This window comes from Leopardus geoffroyi, chromosome B4, assembly GCF_018350155.1.
Source record: "Leopardus geoffroyi isolate Oge1 chromosome B4, O.geoffroyi_Oge1_pat1.0, whole genome shotgun sequence".
Taxonomy (NCBI): domain Eukaryota; kingdom Metazoa; phylum Chordata; class Mammalia; order Carnivora; family Felidae; genus Leopardus; species Leopardus geoffroyi.
In genome coordinates, this window is record NC_059341.1 from 117,371,992 (window position 1) to 117,390,847 (window position 18,856).

Below are 18,856 nucleotides of genomic sequence, written 5' to 3' on the forward strand. Positions count from 1 at the left end.
CATTGTGGGGCTTGAACTCACTACCTTGAGATTGAGAGTCACATGCTTTACCAACTGAGCCAACCAGATGCCCCTAGGCTTTTTTAATTCTAAGAAACAAAGAACGAGGGTGGTGGCAGGTAAGGGAGGCAAATGCAAGTTAAGAAGTAGAAGACCCCCAAACTGATTTAATTTTAAAGGGCTGGTAAGTGTTTATTTAGTGGCCTGTGAGGGAAGCTTATACCTTGAAAAGTACAACATATGCCTACTGGAAATTGAAAAGGAGCCCGGGGTTTTGTCATTAACAGCAGCAAAATTGTAAAGCTAGTCATTTTGTCTCTCCTTTTAATATCTTCTCCACCTCCATCCTACTCAATTTTTTCAGGAATCCACAGGCTGCTTGTGCCCAGGGCTTTATATCAGTTTATCAAGGCTTTTTTTTTTTTTTTTCCCCAATAAATCGTTTCCCACGTTATTCTAGGACTCTTTACTCCAAACTTCCATTTTCTAAGGAGCCCAGTTATCATGTGGTAAATTCTAGTGTTTAGTAATGTTTTTTGCATTTCTGACTATTTATAATGGAACCTCCTATAGACACTGAGTATGGGATTATAAAATGAGATTTTAGGGGTCCATGCTGGCTCAAATCGGTGGAGTGAGAGACTCTTGATCTCGGAGTTGTGATTTGAGCCCCACATTGGGTGTAGAGATTACTTAAAAATAAAATCTGAATGAATGAATGAATGAATGAATGAATGAATAAATAAATAAATAAATAAATTTAAAAGATGAGATTTTAAGCATTGTGGAAAACAAATGAGATATTTTCTTAAGCCTGGATGCCTTTCTAAGGATAGGTTAAGGATGTATGTGTGTGTATAATGTTATAACATGTTTATCTAGTTATACTCACAATGTATGACAGTTTATCTAAATATTTTTAGTTCTTTAAATGTGTTGCATGTTTTACTTTTATCTCCTCTGTAAAGTTAGGGAAATAGTATCTGTCCTATCTTCCTTACAAGGATGTTTTAAACATCAAATGAACTTTTGCATGTTTAAACCCTTCCTAAAGTATAAAGAGAAAAGTAAATGTACTTATCATTATTTCTCTCAGGATCATTACTGCCCTGTAAAGTTCCTTGAGGTCAGGAACTGAGATTTGTTCATATTTATAACCCTTTAACCTGAGGTTTACTTTTTACTAAAGTAATAGCTAATTGGAGGATAAATACCATAAAGGTTAAAATTAGTTATGATATTATGAGAAACAGGTAGAACAAAGTTTTAGCCTCCTTTTCTCATAGCAAGCAGGGAAAGGATCTGGAGAAGCAGAGAGAGAAAGGAAAAGGGTTAGAACTGGAAATTCTAACTTATAAAGCTTTAGTAAACCATGCCAAAAAGATACTAAAAGTATCTTTCATCAGGGAAAATAATCTTTTTTTTTTTTTTTACGGTTTATTTAAGTAATCTCTATACCCAATGTGGGGCTTGAACTCATGACCCTGAGATCAGGAGTCACATGCTCTTCCAACTGAGCCAGCCAGGCATCCCTCATGAGGGAAAATAATCTTTCGTGAGGGAAGATGATTGGGGTATCTAAATTTTATTTTATACTGTACATATTTTTAATTAATTAAAATGTTTATTTAATTTTGAGAGGGGGGAGGGACAGAGAGAGAGAGAGAGACAGAGCATCTGAAGTGGGCTCTGCACTGATAACAGACAGCTTGATGTGGGGCTTGAACTCACAAACCATGAGATCATGACCTAAACCAAAAATCCTGTGCTTAACCGACTGAGCCACCCAGGCGCCTCTGTACATATTTTTAAACCCATATATTTTTTTTTAATTTTAAAAAAGTGTTTATTTTTAAGAGAGAGAGAGCCAGCAGGGAGGGGCAGAAAGAGAGGAAGACAGAGAATCCCAAGCAGGCTCCCCAGTGTCAGTGCAGAACCTGATGTGGGCTTGAACCCATGAACCATGAAATCATGACCTGAGCTGAAATCAAGAGTCAGGTGCTTAACGGACTGAGCCACCCAGGCACCCCTAAACTCATTTAAAAAAAAAAAACAATTAAGAAAAGTGGTTAATCATAATTGTTTGTATAATTATTTACATCTTCACAAACCCTTTGGAAACTGAAATCCTTTAGTGTTGCAAAAAAACAGAAAGCTGAGTATAAAGCAGCAATTAATGTAGTAAGGTACTGCATCATATAAAGGAAACCTCATACTGTAGATTCAGTATATATGCATACAGTAAAAAGAGCTAACGATTCTGGGGTGCCTGGCTGACTCCATAGATAGAGCACGTGACTCTTGATCTCAGAGTTGTAAGTTTGAGCCCCATGTTGGATGTAGAGATTATTTAAAAATAAATCTTTAAAAAAAAAGCTAACAATTCATGTGCAGCAGCTAGGATGATCACCCTGCTTTTCTCTGTTGTCTTAAGGTGACTTCCTTTCAGGCCATAGGGCCCTCTTGGTGACAGTCATTGGTTTAGCCATCTGTTTGTGTCTGTAAGCTTCTCCTTGCTCGGTTAACCAGAGATGAAGTTCCAGAAAACCGCATTTCCACAGGAAATTCTTAAAAGGAAAGGAGGTTGTATGTAAGGCAGATAGCCTCCATCTATTTCATTTTATCTTTGGTCTTTAAACTGATGTTTACAAAACTAAGCAGAATGGATGCTTGGTAGAGGTTTCTTAATTTTTAAACTAAATACATGATTCCTGGCCTATAGAAAAATAATGAAAGATGAGTCAATCAGAAAACAAAAGGTGGCATAAAGAAGTCTTTTTAGCAACAATGAAGTTTTCTTTCATCTATTTGCATGAAAATTCTAAAATGACTTGGAATTGATCACAGAAGGAAATTTGTATAAATTCACTATTGAATACTTATGAAGTTACTTCTTCTTTTCATAAAAACCAATGATAATATTAAAGAATGACTTAAACATTTAACTTATTTGCTTATGCTTATAACATTTTATTGAATTAAGACAAAATCTAGTTTTAACATTATTATTTGTCAATCACACTGGGCAAGAGGATTATAATTTTGACTAGTCTCATTATGAATAGTTTTCTCCCTTTTTGTTTAATACTGATGTACATGTAATGTACATTATTTGTACAAAAAGTACTATAAAGTATGCCTTTGTTGTGTTGGTGTGATGGGATGCCAGGAAAAACCAAATTACCTTGACTCCATTATGAGGGTCAGAAATGCCCATATTATTAAAACAATTTAAGACCCCAGGTTAAAATGCAAATCTGGGGGCAGGGGGATAATTTGTTAAGTTCCTATTAGTTTGTTGTTGTTGTTGTTTTTCCCCAAGAAAGCTCCATGCCCAACATGGGGCCTGAACCCATGATTTCAAGATCAAGAGTCACATGTTCCCTGATTCTTGAGCCAGCCAGGCACCCCAAGCTCCTAACAGTTTTAGTATCTTATTGCAAATTAGTGAATTAGATAAATGAACAGTGCTGTGAAGATAATGGGAAATAGGTTTTTAAATTTGGGGGATGACAGGGAAAATGGGAAACACGCATAGATATTGTGTTGCCTTGGAGAGGCCTGATTAGGAGTGGAACAGCATCAGTCACTCACTGGGTCTTTGGGGAAATAGAGGAAATCTGAATGAACATAAAATGTTTTATCTTAAGGGGCACCTAGGTGGCTCAGTTGCGTAAGTGTCCAACTCTTGATTTCAGCTCAGGTCATGATCTCATGGCTCATGAGTTGAAGCCCTGCATCAGGGTCTGCACTGGCAGTGCAGATCCTGCTTGGGATTTTCTCTTTCTCTCCCTTACTCTACTCCTCACCTGCTTGCGCTCACTCTCTCTCAAAATAAATAAGTAAACATTAAAAAAAAAAAACCACAATTTTATCTTAAGATGAATGCTAGTTAGGAAGTCCAACACTTTAAATATCTCCCGAAAATGTACGAATTCTTTCTTCATAATCAACTGTGAGCTTAAGAGAAACAAAAAAAAGCCTGGGTGGCTCAGTTGGTTAAGCTCGGGTCATGATCTCCTGGTTGGGGGACCAAGCCCCACTTTTGACTTTGCGCGGGACATGGAATCTGCTTGAGATTCTCTCTGAAAATGGGAATTACAAAACTGATTCAGCAGATTCATGTCTTTTTGAGGATTATGTAAATGCTTTTGTAAACTATGAAGTACTACATGAATTCAAAGTAAAACTTAAGTCCAAAACTTAAGATAAATGATCTTTCTATATAATTTGAAGATTTTTTATTGACACCAGTAAAAATCAGAATTGTGGTATTTCTACCAGCTGCTACTATGCATAACACAAAGATATAACAAAATTTTTAAATGATGATAGTTCCCAATAAATGTGAGGTGCTATTATTATTATTGAATCTTATCCTATCCTAATATGTGAGGTACTTTGTTGCTAAGCTTTTCTGCTTCTTCTAACATTTCTTTGTTCTCTTCCTTTTCACTGGCTCCTAAGCCTCTGCTTTTAAACATCCAGTTTTCCACATCTTGAAAGAAATCGCTTGATGTATAGCTTCCTGTCTCAACCCCTTAATTTCTCTTCTCCCTTAAATCATCAATGAGAGGCTTATATCAGTAGATCTCAAAGGCACAGAGATAGTTGCCATAGTTCCGAACATAAATGATGCCGACTGGTGATGCACTGGTGCAGCTTCTGGGAAACCAAAGTCTTTGGATTCTGGTTGGGCATGGGAGTGAGGGAGGGGCAGGGGGAGAGTATGGTTGCAAAGCTGAAACTTAAAGGAATTGGCAGAAGGTTGCCACCAGGAGTGGAACCTACTGCTTAATTTGACTCAACACGGGAAACCAAAGGCATGGACAGGATTGACAGATTGATATCTCTTTCTTGATTCTGTGGGTGGTGGTGCATGGCCGTTCTTAGCTGGTGGAGTGATTTGTCTGGTTAATTCCAATAATGAATGAGACTCCGGCATGCTAACTAGTTACAAAACCCCGAGAATAGTTGCCTTGAAACCATGTTTCATTACAATCAATAAAAATTCATTTTTCTTCAGTCTCCTGTCTACTTAGAGCTATGGTTTGCCTCCCCCTGCCCACTTTACCTATCAGTTTTAAATCCATCATCAATGTACTCTTTACCAAATAACCTCAATAGTTTTCTACATTGTCAACCACTAATAGAACATTTTGTGAGTTAGAACAATGGCAACAAGACAATCTTAGTAATTATTTTTCTCAATCCTAAAACTCTCTGTAAATGAGAACTATAATAAAAAGCCTAGAAATATAAGTCCTTCTCTGATTAAAAAAAAAATCATCATGACTCTATGATAGTGATTGGTGGATGTTGAAAATGCCTGGTTTATACCTGCCATCTCCATTTTCTTTTCATTAGCCACCTACAATCAGGCTTCTCACCTTACTGCTTTGAAAATATTTTTCATTTACTTATTTTTAAATATCTATTTTTGAGAGACAGAACACGAGCAGAGGGGGGCAGTGAAAGAGGGGGACAGAGGATCCAAAGTGGGCTCTGTGCTAACAGCCAAGAGCCCAATGCAGGGCTTAAACTCAGGAACCTTGAGATCATGACCTGAGCTGAAGTCGAATGCTTAACTGGCTGAGCCACCCAGTTAGGTGTCCCTGAAAATATTCTTTTAAAACAAGCTCCCCAGCAATTTCTTCCTGGTCAAATTCAAAAACCATTGATCTTCCTTTACCAAAAATATGCTAAAGTTGATCACCTTTTCCTTCTTAAAATACACTCTTAGATTTTATTCTTAGACCTGTACATGATCCCCTATGTATCAGGACAGAATGATAACTATGGCTGCTGCTGCTACTACTATTATTGCTGCTTTCACTTAATAGTTAGCTTATAGTCACTGCTTACTATAATTCTCACAATTGTCCTAAGGAGGTCAGTATTATTATCCTTATTTTACAGTTGAGGAGGAAACATGTTCAGGATTTAATCAATTTATTTATATTCACACATCAGACTAGGATCTTCTCTGGAGGTGTTAGATTTAGCAGTGGAGAGGCAGACCTAAACTGGATCACGACATGCTCTGTTCCCTATATTTAGAGAAGGAAAGTTTATTTGTTTTCTTCCATTTATTTATAGTTTGAGGGAATACTGTACTTTGTTTGTGAAGGTGGCATTTCAGGTAGTTTTTTTACCCAGGCTATTCACCCACAATTTTATCAAGTGTCCTTTGAACTCAGTTTTCACCAAAATCAGAGAAAGTGGATAGAAAGCAAGCTGTGCTAGGTTACTGATATTTTTCTCCTTTTCAAGTCAATTGGCTCCAGTAGGAATGGGAATGCAACTTTGGACTTGTTGAGTCTAGGCAATGCTCTAACCACATACACTAAATTGCAGGGTATAGTTATCAGAATTTGATGAATGACAACATAGATTTTAAATTAAGCTATGTAGTATAATTTGCTCAAATTTTGACCAAGTAGATTTTATTGGAGCCTTTGCAGTGATACAGTAGGATTTAGATACATTAGTTACATACATGTTTTAGTTTCTCAAATAAATGCGTAACAGTATAATCTAGCTACAAAAGATTTCCTTAAGGTTTTTGTTGGCATTTCAGTGTTAACAATTGGGACTTGAGTATTTTAGATTTCATCTGAAATTAGTGGTTCACATACAAAAATAAATGGTTTTCACAGTTGTCATCTTTGATTAACGTAATATTAAACCTCTTGAGTATATTACACCACTACTTTTGTTTTTTAACTGACAGATCTGAAAAATAATAAAGACGGAGTATGTCTTACAAACACATTAAATGTATATATAGTCTTTGATTTTTTTCATTTAAGATACCCTTACCTTTTTTCAGAGGCATTTGGCTTTCTTCTTTTAGCAGGTTTTGTCACTAAATTTTTTACCTATCTACCAAAGTACTTTCAAAAATTTTATTTGTTTATTTTATTTGTGTGTGTGTGTGAGAGAGAGAGAGAGACAGAGAGAGAGAGAGGGAGAGAGAGAGAGGGAGAGAGCATGAAAACGAACCGGGGAGGGGCAGAGAGAGGGAAACACAGAATCCGATGCAGGCTCCAGGCTCTGAGCTGCCAGCACAGAGCCCGACGCACGGCTTGAACTCATGAGCCATGAGATCATGACCTGAGCCAAAGTCGGACACTCAACCGACTGAGCCAGCCAGGCACCCCATCTACCAAAATACTTTCAATCGTTTGATTAACAAATCTAATGGAGGGAGGAGAGGATTATGAGTTATCTCAAAGATATATTAAGGACCTCATATCTATATAAATAGATTGAGGAAAGGAGGAATTGTGCATTAGTTATAAAGCCTTTCACTGCAGACAATTTATATCTCAAAGAATTTTCACATTATCTTTCTTCATATTTATCATTATATAGCTGAGGAAATTATTAAGATATTAAGTGACTTGTCTGAAGCCACACAGCATTGATCAGACCTGGGATTAGAAAACAAGTCTTCTGGGGCGCCTGGGTGGCGCAGTTGGTTAAGCGTCCGACTTCGACTTCAGCCAGGTCACGATCTCACGGTCCGTGAGTTGGAGCCCCGCGTCAGGCTCTGGGCTGATGGCTCAGAGCCTGGAGCCTGTTTCCGATTCTGTGTCTCCCTCTCTCTCTGCCCCTCCCCCGTTCATGCTCTGTCTCTCTCTGTCCCAAAAATAAAATAAACGTTGAAAAAAAAAAAAAAAAAAAGAAAACAAGTCTTCCTATGACCAGCCATTGTTCTTCACAGCATGCGTACTTTATAGATACCATTGTTCTCTGCAGTGTACTTTATAGATACCATGGAAGTGATTTCTTTTGAGAGATAGTTATTAAAGCACTTCCCACCTCTCAGCTTGTCTACTTTTGAAAAAAAGTCCTTAAACCTGACTGTCTAAATTAAACAGAAGATAGTGTTAGCATCTCCAAGAAGAATTTGTATAAATATAATGAGAAAAATTGATTTAGAGAATTTTACCTGTAGTTTATTTCCTGCTAGATTGCTTCCTTGCCAAGCTAATTTGACCTACATTTAAAGGTGTCCAAATCAACTGAGATGTCATTCTATCATGATTATAGAAGCTCTTCCACCAAAATGTATTCACTCATAAATAGGTAAACTCATGACCTTGGAGAATGGACAGAAAAACAGATAAGACAGTCTCAAAGAAGAAACAGAAATGTATGTGCTTTCTAAGCTACTCATTGTAGGATGGATGTAGGGATCAACTGGTTCATAATTAAAACTTTACTCATCTTCCTGATCTGAGCTGTATCCTTATTTACTCCATCTGCATTTTATGTGAAATGCATTGATGGTCACGAATCTGTTTCTTTGGTTATACTCAGTGATACAGGAAGTGTCCTAATAAGCACTAGAATCTGAATAATAAGGATAATGGCTTTGGTCTGAAATTTGCGGATAGGACAGTGGAAGCTGGGGCGAAATGACTGGTCCAGAGTCATACAATGGGATACATAGCTCCCTGGATCCCAAAGGACAGCTGTTTCCTCCAAGATTTGGTGACTCAGAAACCTTATGTTTTTAGAAAATTCTCCCTTAGGGCAAATAAAAATTTCTTTACTTATAATATTTACCATCTGGGACTATTTCTGCCCTGCAGGGCCTCACTGGACAACCTGCTTCTGTACCCTCTCTGCCCCACCTCAGTCTCTTTTATATCTTGTACAGCTTAGGTTCAGAAGCTGCTTTATTTCCTGAGGAAATTTCTCCAACCAAGAGTTTTCAGTATTTTAGATCTTTTTCTCTCTCTTTTTATTGCCCACTTGTGCCTACTTGCAAAAGATTTAACATGTCTTTAATACCTTTTGTCCTTCCTTCTCCCACTCCCAGTCTCCAATCTCTTCTTTTTATTTTACTCCTTATTTTAGATAATAGAATCATCATCTAGTCAACTATTTATTTTAGATACCTTAGGATCATCTTTTATTCCCCAACCCAGCATTATCCATCACATTGAATCAGGGGCCAAATCTTGCCAGTTCTATCATTTAAGTGTCCCTGAGACCTATTTCTCTTTTCAATGCCACTGCCCCAGCTCTCATTCTTATCATTCCTTGTCAGCGCTATTATAATTAGCCTCTATACTCAATTCTCTGCTTCTATTCTCTCTGTGCTACCCTATTACATATTACATATTACATATTACCCTTATTACATAGTCAAAAACCTTACAATTTGATGAGAAAAATGAGATATGTGCATAATAAAAAATTAGAGAATAGCACAAGATAGAATTTATAATCCAATGCTAAAAGTTGTGTATTGGCCACTCAGTATTGTGTGAAGTCAGGAAATAGCGGTTATCACTCAGAAAATTTCTAGAGAAATCTGCCTGGAAATGGTTTAAAGGACAGGTGGTATGCAGGGAGAAGTTGAAAAAATGCTCCATGTTGTAATGAATGAATTCACTAATTTGTTAATTAACAATAACAACAATAACATAACGACCCTTTAACTGAACACCTATAATATGCTAGTTTGCAGGATAGGTGTTATTACCTGCCCTCTTAGCCTTTCTGATCTGGGTTACAGGTGAAGTAATTGAGCTCTGAAATTTTAAATAATATGCCTGACACCACAATAAATTTCAGAACTGACATTTAAACTCAGGTGTGTTTGGTTTTAAAGCTCAGGGTTATTTATTTCACTGTTTCACTAAAATTCATTCAGATTATCTCTGACAGTGTGGAAATTAGTATAGAAGTGGTGTTAAGGGGGATTGTGAACCCACATATCTGATTTTGAGGTCATTTTTATGGCACAAAGGACTATATTCATTACCTTCAGCATTTATAATCAAGGGATAGATTAGAGATCAATAAGACATTGTTACTGCCTTCAAGGAGCTCTATGTGCCAGGGAAAACTGGCAATACAGTGTGATCAGTGTTATAATGATGAGAAAAGATCAGGGAAACAAAAAGTTGAGGTTAATAGACCTGTTGTGTTCTAGCCCTGCTTCTGACATTAACTAATTTGTTGTTGTTGTTATTGTTTTTTTAAGTAGGCTCCATGCCCAACATGGGCTCAAACTCATGACTCTAAAATCTAGAGTCATATGCTCTACCAACTGAGCCAGCCAGGTGCCCCTGATAGTAACTAGTTTAGACAAGTCGTTTAACTAATAACAATTTTGTTTTTTCTTTCTTTTTTTTAAAAATAACTTTTAATGTTTTATTTATATTTGAGAGAGAGAGAGAGAGAGAGAGATAGAGAGAGAGAGAGAGAATGAGCAGGAGGGGAGGGGCAGAGAGAGAGGGAGACACAGAATCCAAAGCAGGCTGACCTGAGCTGAAGTCAGATACTTTAAACGACTGAGCCACCCAGGTGCCCCACAAGTTTGTTTTTTCTTCTGTAAAATGAAGGGGTATGACTAAATAAAGGAACTTCTTAGTTATTGAAAACTCATTGCTTTGTTTAAAAGTATTTATTTATTTTTTTGTTCGTTTATTTAAGTAATCTGTACACCCAACATGGGGCTTGAGCTCACACCCTGACATTGAGAGTCACATGCTCTTTGGACTGAGCCAGCCAGGTGCCCCCTCATTGTTCTTTTTATTCCTAACTTTTAGTTCTATTTTTGCTTTTCCATTTCATTCATTCATTGAGTCATTCATCAGTCCTTCATTCCACGTGTTCCAGGCACTATGTGGTACACTGGGAACACAAACATAAGATATGGTAACCCCTTCCCTCACAGGCTTGAGGTATGGATAGGTAAATTCAATGTAGTGTCACAATAGAGGCATTTACAAAGTGCTATGGGAAAATGGTGGAGAGAATGTGGGGTGGGATGAGGATGAGGATGGGGAGCAGAAAATTTGACAAGGAGGTGACATTTACAAAGACTCTCAAAGAGTCAGTAGGAGATTGCTAAAACAAGTGCACATGGGACTTCAAGGCCAACTTTTTTTTTTTTTTTAATTTTTTTTTTTCAACGTTTATTTATTTTTGGGACAGAGAGAGACAGAGCATGAACGGGGGAGGGGCAGAGAGAGAGGGAGACACAGAATCGGAAACAGGCTCCAGGCTCTGAGCCATCAGCCCAGAGCCCGACGCGGGGCTCGAACTCACAGACCGCGAGATCGTGACCTGGCTGAAGTCGGACGCTTAACCGACTGCGCCACCCAGGTGCCCCAAGCATATATTGTTTTTATAAAAAATTTTCATTTAAAAATATTTAACAAGTCTATCACCTATCCAGTGGGAGCTATTGTGTTAATGGTATCTATTATTTCATAAACACTCACTTTTATGCCCAGGGACTGTTCATGCAGCTTTGTAAGTATTTTGTCATTTAATCCTCACACTAAGCCTATGAAGTATATACTGTTATTCCCATTTAGAAATGAAGACACTGAGGTATGGAGATCAAGTAACTTGTTTTAGGTCATGTAGTTAACAGGTAGCAACACCAGGATTTGAATCCAGGAAGACTCCAGAGATTCCTATGTATACTTACTTCTACTATGTACAGTGCTTTTGTCTATACATACACTGAGACAACTGGCAGCTCTCAACTTCGGGTCTGCTTTTAGGTATGCCACACACAACATCTATTTGGTGGCTTATAACTTATTTTAATGTTAAAAGCCTTCAGATGCTCTGATAATATTTTTGTTTTTCTTACAATTCTTAGGAAAACAGGTGAGTATTTCATTAGGAAGATAAACTAGAGAATTGAATTCAAATATATACATAAAAGTTTGTTTCATTTCTGAACAAGCTGAACAATGCTATAAAATTCTTTTTTTATGTCATTAGTGTAGCTTTTGCTTTTTAAAAACATTTTATTTCACTTATTTTTTTTAAGTTTATTTTTTTAGTACTGTCTACACCCAATGTAGGGCTCCAACCTCAGTTTGAGAGTCACACGTTCCATTGATTGATCCAGCCAGGCCCTCCTATAGCTTTTGATTTTTAAGCCACTGTGTCCTAGAGCTAGGTTTCTAGCTCCTGTGAATGAGTGTTTTTAGGAATACAGTTAAACTTTGGATTGGAATAACTTGTTCTGCAAGTGTTCCTTAAAATGAGCAAATGTTTGTAATAAATTTTAACTTGATAAATGAGTGATGTCTTGCAATGCAAGTAGTATGTGATGCTGAATGTCACATGATCACAGTGGGCCAATGGTTCTTGAAATTTGCTTTGATATGCAAGTGCTTTGGATTGTAAGCATGTTTCCAAAACTAAACTATGCTCACAAACCAAAGTTTTACTGTAATTGCAAAGAAGCAGAAAATGTGAACATTTTTTCTTCAGTTAGTCCAACCACTGTAGGAAGATGCTTTTTTGGAAAGTTGAGCAAGAGTAGTAATGTAGATCAAGAGTATAATTTTTGTTTTTGTTTTTAAGTAAAGTCTATGCCCAAAGTGAGGCTTGAACACACTACCTGGAGATCAAGAGTCACACACTCTACCAACTGAGCCAGCCAGGCGCCCCATGAGTGTAGTTTTGGTATAGAATATCCTTCTGTAATTCTCTAGCAAACAGTTTTCATACCAAAAACCATAAAGTGCCTAGGAATGAACCTAATCAAAGAGGTGAAAAATCTATACACTGAAAACTATAGAAAGCTTATGAAAGAAATTGAAGAAGACCCCCCAAAATAGAAAAACATTCCATGCTCATCGTTTGGAAAAATATTGTTAAAATGTTGATACTATCCAAAGCAATCTACATATTCAGTGCAATCCCTAAAAAATAACACCAGCATTCTTCACGAGCTAGAACAAACAATCCTAAAATTTGTATGGAACCACAAAAGACCTCGAATAGCCAAAGCAATCCTGAAAAAGAAAACCAAAGCTGGAGGCATCACAATTCCAGGCTTCAAGCTGTATTACAAAGCTGTAATCATCAAGACAGTATGGTATTGGCACAAAAGCAGACACATACATCAATGGAACAGAAGAGAGAACCTAGAAATGGACCCACAAACATATGGCCAACTAATCTTTGACAAAGCAAGAAAGCATATGCAATGGACAAAAGAGAGACTCTTCAGCAAATGTGTTGGGAAAACTGGAGAGCAACATGTAGAAGAATGAAACTGGACCACCTTCTTACACCATACACAAAAATAAATTCAAATGGTGTAAGAAGGTGGTCCAGTTTCATTAGTAAACATAAGACAGGAAGCCATCAAAATCCTACAGAAGAAAACAGGCAACAACTTCTTTGACCTCGGCCACACCAACTTCTTACCTGACATGATTCCACAGGCAAGGCAAAAGCAAAAATGAACTATTGGGACCTCATCAAGATAAAAAGCTTCTGTACAGTGAAGGAAACAATCAGCAAAACTAAAAGGCAACCGATGGAATGGGAGAAGATATTTGCAAATGACATATCAGATAAAGGGTTAGTATCCAAAATCTATAAAGAACTTATCAAACTCAACACCCAAAAAACAAATAATCTGGTGAAGAAATGGGCAAAAGACATGAATAGACACTTCTCCAAGGAAGACATGCAGATGGTTAACAGACACATGAAAAAATGCTCCACATCTCTCATCACCAGGGAAATACAAATCAAAACCACAATGAGATACCACCTCACGCCTGTCAGAATGGCTAACATTAACAACTCAGGCAACAACAGATATTGGAGAGGATGAGGAGAAAGAGGAATCCTTTTGCACTGCGGTAGGAATGCAAACTGGTGCAGCCACTCTGGAAAACAGTATGGAAGTTCCTCAAAAAATTAAAAATAGAACTACCGTATGACCCAGTAATTGCACTACTAGGTATCCAAAGGATACAGGAGTACTGATTCAAAGGGGCACACTCACCCCAGTATTTACAGCAGCACTATCGACAATAACCAAAGTATGGAAAGAGCCCAAATGTCCATTGATGAATGAATGGATAAGGAAAATGTGGTATATATATACAACGGTTATTACTTGGTGATCAGAAAGAATGAAATCTTGCAACAAGGTGGATGGAACTAGAGTGTATTATGCTAAGTAAAATAGGTCAGTCAGAAAAACACCAATATCATGATTTCACTCATGTGGAATTTAAGATACAAAAGAGATGGACATAAGAGAAGGGAAGCAAAAATAATATAAAAACAGAAAGGGAGACAAACCATAAGAGACCCTTAATACAGAGAACAAACTGAGGGTTGCTGGTGGGGTGTTAGGTGTGGGGATGGGCTAAATGGGCAAGGGGCATTAAGCAGGACACTTGTTGGAATGAGCACTGGGTGCAACATGTAGGTAAGGGTGAATCACTAAATTCTATTCCTGAAATCATTGTTACACTATATGTTAACTAATTTGGGTATAAATTTAAAAAATAATTTTAAATAAAATGCAAATAATTTGAATTCAATAGTATGTAAACCATGAAAAAAAGAGAATCTGATGTTTTAAATATATCTTAAATCAAAAGTAAAAAATCAAAGTTAAAAAAAAAAGTTTTCAGCTTTGGAAGAGACCTGATAAAGTCCAGCCAAGTGGTTGACATCTGGACATCTTTGAGTGCCCTCCTCATTTCCCTCCCATCATCTTCCCTTGTCCTATGATTCTAGTAACAAAGGACTCACAGTTTCCAGAGGCAGCCCTTCTGTTTTAGGACTGCTGTTGGTAACTTTTTCTGATGTTGAGTAGAAACAAGTCTTCTGGTAGCTTTTTATTTGTCCTACAAATGATTGAAAGAACAATTTTAATAGATCTGAAACAAATTTTAGTCTATTTTTATTATGTGATGGCAGAAGTGAACCCTCAGTATGCTCTGTATCATTATGGATTTATCAGTTAGTGTTCTTTATACGAGACTTTTGTTTCTCCAAGTGTTTTCTGTAGAGTACATTGTATTTTGGCTTACCCTGTCATCTGAGAGGAGGCTGGGATAACTCAAGTACACACACATCTCCTTTCCTAATCCTTACAAAGTAGATCTTATTATTTCCATTTTACAGATAAGGAAACTGAAGTTAAATAATTTCAAAATCACAAAACTAGAAAATAGCTACATTGGCACTTAGATCTTAGGGTTTCCAAGGGATTAATGCCTGGACTTTGAAACCTTATACGTTACATTGTAATTAATATGCTAAATATCAGATCAAGTGGAATATCTGTGGTAGCAAGGTAAGAGACCTGAGAAGGTCACAGAATTTGTTTGGAGTTGGAATCAGTCTTGCAGTATATCTTGGTTTTGTTTCTACTTGTTTGTGTAGTCTACTGGATGTTATTGGCTTGAAAATATAAATTTGGCTCATTTTTTCCTAAGTGCTTGTACACAGAGGTGCCTGTTTGATCCTTTGATTTAAAAAGAACCTGTTTAGTATCTTTAGGACTATATGGATGGCATACTGCTACAAAATTAGACTATGCTTCTATTTTGAGATGATTCCATTCTAGGATTCCGGTTAGATTGCTTTTAAGACATAGTATAAAACTTTCCATAAGCGTGACCATTTCTGAAGAAGCCCAGTGCTGAGACAAGTGAATATAGTCATTTCCCCAGAGGATTAGGGAGAGTATTTTGGTACAAGGATACCTAGCACCATCTTCAAATGGACAGGATTTTTGCTAATAAGTTAATAAGTCAAATTTAATTAATAGATGGGAAGGATCAGGAGTAACAGTCAAAAACAAAAGCCTTTATTTTCCAAAATATCCTAAACTCTAAACTCCCCAGAGATGGTTTAAGTATATATCAAAGCATCTTCCATCCCTAATGGGACAGAAATAAATCACAGTTCTCTGAATTCTCTTTTCTTTCAGGCTCACCTGCCCACACTTCAGAACTTTCTGAATTCTCAGACTTTATACCGATGGCAGACCCCAGCTCCACTCATCCAAAGCTTTCCATTTTGGTCAGTTTGAATCCCTATGAGGCAACTGCTTTCAGAAGGGTAGGTATTATGAGCTCACATAGGGCTGTGGAGGAGGGGTGAGCTGATCTGTGGGGACTCCCCTATTTAGTAGCTGGTCACTCCACTTCAAACAAATCTGCATCACACTGAGGGTTTCCACCCCTTTTTCTAACCCATTTGTCCCTAGTGCCTGGGGTTTTGGGTCCTGGGGAGCCATTCTCATGTTATCTTCTCTTTGTTTTTAGCTTGCATTCTGCCTTAACCATAATTATCGTTTATTCTGTACCTTTTAGTTTGGTGGGGAATGCTGAAGTTTTGCTAGCCTTTCAGTTGCTGCCACTCAGGTCCTTTCTAAAGAACAGAGGCTCAAATATCAATTCCTTGATCTGTCTCTGGCTGGCTGAGAAAATCTTAGTGTTGGAGGGGGTTTCTGAGCCCAAATTTCTCTTTCAATTTTCTTTGGTGAAAAAAAAGCAGCTCTTCCCATTTCTGAGTCTTTCATCTCTTAAACTTCTTTGAGGATCGTTCTATCCTCAGAAAAACACAATTTTAGAGGTTCACAGACCTTCCAATACCTAAGAATATACCATCTCCAAATTAGGAACCCTGCCTGCTCTAGTCTTTGTGGAGTCATATGGGTTCTGGTCTAGTATGAAGGAATAAGTGATGAATGTGGCTTTTAGGAAGCAATAAACTGATTTCCTCTCAATTTTTTATAATTTCCATAAGCACTTTCAGCCTCCTGTGTTTGAAATTCTGGGAGCACTCTGCACTGTGGCATGGAAAGACATGGTAATTCCCAAGTTGTTTTCATATTTTCTTAGAACTTTAACATCAACACTTTATTTCATAACCATTTTGGGGGAAATGAAACTGTAATTCCCTATCCATTGCATGTGGCAGTAAAGTGACCTCTAGTGGACTTTTCTGGTAGTTTGCAAGAAATTCTGGAACAAGGAGCTGGAGGGGCAGTCCACCGAAGTTAGATTAGCTATTCAGCTACCTAGTGCCCTGAAGTTCAGTTGGATGCATGGTCAGTTTCAATGCCAAGGCTGAGGCAGGTGAGGGAGGTACTTTTGGATGAAGCAAGGTTCATCACTGGCAAAAGTGGCTGCAAGAGACCTTGAGTTCTTTGGAACTAACATTTCTCTAGAAAAGGAAGGACTGAGGATCAGATTATGAACGATGAGTCAGGACGAACCCATTGGATTGATTTTAGAAAAAAAAGTTGTCTCTTTGAAATAATGAATAGTAAGAATGATATGAAGTCATGATAGACCTTTAGGCAAAGTGAGGGAGGAAGTGTTCCACATATTATGTTTTGTGTGTTTTTTAAAGACACATGATGAGGCAATTTAACAATCAACAGCATGGGTGCAAAAAAAAAAAATCTACATTAAAACCCTTTGTTGGAATACTTTACATTTTCTACAGAAGAGAAACTAAAATAATCTGTTTACACTTAGTCACAAATACAGTCCTCGAGTTTTTTGCCCATGTGTATGGACACATGAGTATTGTCTAAAACATGTCTTCTTTGTATACAGCAGCTAGGCCCTGCCACCACTGTTCTTGGCTGAGTTCACAAATCTGTGGTAACCTGTAGGTTCCCTGTCACTTCTCTGGCTTCCCTCTCCTGCTAAGCTTTGTTTCTTGGCAGTAATTAAAACCTTCTGCCACTGCCATAGCTACTGCTGCTGCTGGAACCACCATAGCCACCTTGGTTTCATTGTTTGGCAAAATATTGGCCCTCACCGCCATAGTGGCCAGAGCTTCTGCATCCAAAATTTCTTCCTTTCGATGGTCCAGAGTTTGAAGACTGATTGTTATAATTGCCCAAATCATTATAGTTTCCATTGCTTCCATCATTACCAAATCCATTATAGCTGTCTCCACTGCCACCATATCCACCACCACCTGGACTTCCACTAAAGCCACCGGCTCACTGAAGTTTCCTCCATGACCAAAGTTGTCATTCCCACCAAAACTACCTCCACACCACCACCAAAGTTTCCAGAACCACTTCAACCTCTTTGTCTGGATGAAGCACTAGCCGCCTCTTGCTTAGATAGGGCTTTTCTTACTTTGCAGTTGTGGCCATTCACAGTATGGTATATATATTTTGAGAGAGAGAGCACACATGAGTGGGAGAGGAGAGAGAGAGAGAGAGAGAGGGCATGTGCGAGCGTCGGGGAGGGGCAGATATAGAGGGAAAAAGAAAGAATCCAAGAAGGTTCCACACTGTCAGTGCAGAGCCTAACACAGGGCTCCAACTCACAAACCATGAGATCATGACCTGAGCTGAAATCAAGAGTTGGATGCTTAACCCACTGAGCCACCCAGGTGCCCCAAAGTGTGTTACTTTTGAAAGACAATCTTGTCTAAGGAGTTATAGTCATCAAATGTTACAAAAGCAAAACTGTTCTTGGCACTGCCTTGGTCAGTCATGATGTCAGTCACTTCAGTTTTCACATACTATTCAAAATAATCTCTTAGATGGTGTTCTTCATCACCATCTAAGAAGATGGTGTCTTCTCTATTACCACCAACAAAAATCTTTTTCACAATTAAGTGGGCACCAGGTCTTTGAGAATCTTCTCTTGAGGGAGCCCTCTTTGGTTCCACAACTCTTCCATCCACTTTGTGTGGCCTTGCATTTGTGGCTGCATCCACCACAGTGGCGTATGTGACGAACTCAAAGGGTCTGCAGTGCTTGGTGTTTGGATCTCTGATTACCACACAATCCATAAACATTCCCCATTGTTCAAAATAGCCCCTTACACTCTTATTGGTTGTTTCAAAGCTCAAACCCCTGATAAAGAGCTTCTGCAGCTGTTCAGGCTCTTTGGGAGCCTCTGACTTAGACATGATGGTGGTAGGAGGGGAGACTTTAATGATGGTTACTCGGTGGCATCCAGGGGTGGAAAGCTTTATGTTCTATTGTTTTTTTTTTTAATGTTTATTTATTTTTGAGGGAGAGAGAGAGTGTGAGCTGGGGAGGGGCAGAGAGAGAAAGGAG

At 38.0% G+C, this 18,856-nt stretch overlaps 1 protein-coding gene, 1 long non-coding RNA gene and 1 pseudogene across 3 annotated transcripts in view; 1 reads left to right on the forward strand and 2 right to left on the reverse strand.

Annotated features, from left to right (window-relative positions):
• Positions 1-15,849, reverse strand: part of USP44 (ubiquitin specific peptidase 44) — a 49,338-nt gene extending 33,489 nt beyond the window's left edge. The window contains exons 1-2 of the mRNA XM_045463366.1: positions 15,752-15,849; positions 14,560-14,654 (exon numbers count right to left, since the gene is read on the reverse strand). The gene's annotated coding sequence lies outside the window, so the exon portion shown is untranslated. The remainder of the gene's footprint in view (positions 1-14,559; positions 14,655-15,751) is intronic.
• The window catches only part of LOC123590334, a 42,452-nt gene that overhangs the window by 1,155 nt on the left and 22,441 nt on the right, over positions 1-18,856 (forward strand). Inside the window, exons 1-3 of one of the 2 annotated variants that reach the window (XR_006708719.1) lie at positions 11,338-11,540; positions 15,746-15,876; positions 16,567-16,629. This is a non-coding gene — a long non-coding RNA (uncharacterized LOC123590334). Of the gene's footprint in view, positions 1-11,337; positions 11,541-15,745; positions 15,877-16,566; positions 16,630-18,856 lie in introns of those variants that run through there. The other variant, XR_006708720.1, reaches the window with a different exon arrangement.
• On the reverse strand, positions 17,383-18,830 carry LOC123590333 (annotated as a pseudogene).